Source organism: Carlito syrichta, unplaced genomic scaffold, assembly GCF_000164805.1.
Source record: "Carlito syrichta isolate Samal-C Ts95f unplaced genomic scaffold, Tarsius_syrichta-2.0.1 Scaffold316474, whole genome shotgun sequence".
Classification (NCBI taxonomy): Eukaryota; Metazoa; Chordata; class Mammalia; order Primates; family Tarsiidae; genus Carlito; species Carlito syrichta.
Window position 1 is genome coordinate 208,200 of NW_007260570.1, and position 3,153 is coordinate 211,352.

Sequence of the window (3,153 nt, forward strand, 5' to 3'; positions counted from 1 at the left end):
TATTGAATTTGCATTGCTTTCCTAATCTTCATTTCATTTTTTTTCCTACTCTGGTTTTTTTTTTTTTTTTCCTTCTTTTTTTTCTGCTAACTCTGGACATAATTTGTTCTTTTTCTAGTTCCCTGAGGTGTAGAATTGGGTTCAATTGAGATCGCCTTGTTTGATGTAGACATCTATTGCTTTAAACATGCCTTTTAGTACTACTTTTGCTGCATCTCATAATTTTTGGTATGTTGTGTTTCCATTTTCATTTGTTCCAAGTTACGTTTTAATTTTCCTTTTGATTTCTTATTTGGTGCATTGGTTATTCAGGTACATGTTGTTTATTTTGCACATATTTGTGTATTTTCTAGTGTTTCTTCTGTTATTGATTTGTAGTTTCATAACATTATGGTTGAAAAGATACTGTTATGCTTTCACTCCTCTCTAAATATTAGAATTTATTTTATGGCCTAATATACAACCTATCCTGGAGAGTGTTTCATGTGCACTGGAGAAGTATATGTATTATGCTGCTGTTGGATGTAAAGTTCTGTATTGCAACAGTAGAGAGAATCAATACTGCATTTTCAACAATGAATGGATCATTCTGAAAGAAAAAAATCAGTAAGAAAACATTAGATTCAAACTACTCTTTAGAACAAATGAATTTAACATATATATACAAAATGCCATCTGAATATGTCTACTCCAGATGCCTAGAGTAGATCAAAAACAGGACCTGGTCAGAACTCACAGGAGATGTGGTTAGAGGAAGATTTGTGGGGCCAGTGGGCTCCTGTCTACATCATTCCAAGGGCCTCAGGGACAAGCCCCTATTCATATTTACAGGCAGCCTGAGCATAGCTCCCTCTTTTACCAACTATGAGAAGAAAACAACCTGTGAGTGGCCAGGAACAGGGCAAGGCCATGAGGTCCTAAAACAATCAGCAGGTTGAGTGCAGTGGCTCAGCCTGTAATCCCAGCACTTTGAGACCCCCTGAGCCTGGGGGTTCGAGACTAGCGTGGGCTACTAGGTGAGACCTCATCTCTACAATAAATCCCAAAAATTAGCCAGGCATGGTGGCATGCATCTGTAGTTCCAGCTACTTGGAAGGCCGAGGCATAAGGATCACCTAAGTCCAGCAGGTCGAGGCTGCAGTGGCCATGAACATGCCACTGCACTCCAGCCTGGGCAACAGAGTGAGACTCCAAGTCAAAAAAAAAAAAAAAAAGAATCGGCAAAACCTGGACCCTGAGAAGTTTCCAGAACTGTGACTATAGATAGACTCAGGGCAGATTCAGGAACATGAAGAAAGCAGATGTAGAGGACTGGATCAACTGTTCTTCTGGAGGTCTTTCCTCAGGAGGGAGGTTCCCTTGTGACCTATGACTGCCGGGAAACAGGCCCCCATTATCACAATCATCAAAGTAAAACATCTGTCCTTTATCTCCAGATGTGTTTTGCAAAAGATTAAGTGTTGACACACAGGGTTCCATGCTGGGTAGGCATGTGTGTGTGGATAGTACTTTCCAGTAACAAGGAAGAACACACTTCTCCCTGGGGCTTGACACCCTCAGTAGGACAAGAAAACTCAGACCCCATCCCTTATCCCTTCCCTACCTGAGCTCTTCTTCCTCCACATCACATCTCCAGTGACCACAGCTCCAAGAAGAACCAGGCTAGGAACGATTCCCATGATGACAATGGTGGTCTGGAAAGACAGCTTGGGGAAAGGAAGGAAAGGTGAGAGGCCCTGACACTCAGGCCTCAGCCCAGACCCTGCTGAGGGTTTCCAGAAGGGACCCTGCTTTTCCTGAAAAGTGACTTGACATCCCATGACCCTCCTTACCTCATCTCAGGGTACGGGGCTCTGGCAGCCTCTTGTGCTGCACATGGCATGTGTATCTCTGTTCCTCTCCTAAAGACACCACCACAGCTGCCCACTTCTGAAAGGTTCCATCTCCTGAAATCCTGGTCTCCACAAGCTCCATGTCCTGAGTTTGGTCCTCTCCATCCCGCTGCCAGGTCAGTGTGGTCTCCGCAGGGTAGAAGCCCAAGGCCCAGCACCTCAGGGTGACATCCCCATCAGGGCTGGGATGGCGGGTCACGTGTGTCTTTGGGGGATCTGAATAAGAGTCAGAAAATGTAGGCACTTTGCATCCCTCCTGGGACCCTCCAGCAGTGCCCATGTGACCATCCTGAGAATGGACAAGACAACCGGGGTGGAGAAAGAAGCACAAAGTTCACACCAGCCTGACAAAGGCAACTGGGATAATCTACTCCTTGGAAAGTTCTAGTCTCTGAGGAGAGAGAAGGGACTTCTGGCCCTGACCTGAGTTGAGGCCGAGTGACTACAGAGAGCTGAAATCAGACCTCCAAAAACCTTGATTGTGAAGTAGAGAACAAGGCCTGAGAGAAAAAGTCATGGTATCCAAGGCTGTTGCAGGGGTCAAAGGGAACCCCTGATCCCTATTTCAGGGATTGTCTTCTCCCCTCCCTTAGAGACTCCATCCATCTCTATTGTCCCAGAGAGAAGGGCAGGCCTTAGAGTCACTCTCTGGAACAGGATCTGGGAACCCAGGAGGATTCTTCCTGCTCTGGACCTGTGAGAGAGGCACTCCTGGCCTCTCGTACCCGCACTGCAGCGTCTCCTTCCCGTTCTCCAGGTGTCTGAGCAGCTACTCCACACACTCCCCCTCCAGCTACTCCTTGTGTCGCTTTGACACATGGGCTTTCTCCCACTTGCGCTGGGTGATCCGAGCCGCCGTGTCCGCCGCGGTCCAAGAACTCAGGTCCTCGTTCAGGGCGATGTAATCGGCGCCGTCGTAGGCGTGCTGTTCGTACCCGCGGAGGAGCCAAACACCCCCTGGAGGGTGTGAGACCCTGTCTCCGCCCTGACCAACTCTCGGGGCTTTTGAAACAGGGTAAAAGTCGCCTGAGGCCTTCCCGGGTCTCGGGTCTCGGCAGGTCCCGCAGCCTCGGGGTGAATCTCGAACCTGAACTCGGACGACCCAGGCCGTTTGTGGAGAATGGGGTGAGGTCGTGACCTGTGACCTGTGACCTGGTCACCGGCCTCGCTCTGGTTGTAGCAGTGGATCAGGGTCTGCAGGTTCATTCGGTCTCGCTGTGCGTTCTCCTCAGAGATCTCTGTCTCCCAGTCCCAATACTCC

General features: G+C 48.5%; 1 pseudogene; it reads right to left on the reverse strand.

Moving 5' to 3' along the window:
* Positions 1–815: 815 nt before the first annotated feature.
* LOC103277082 overlaps positions 816–3,153 on the reverse strand; it is a 3,396-nt pseudogene continuing 1,058 nt past the window's right edge.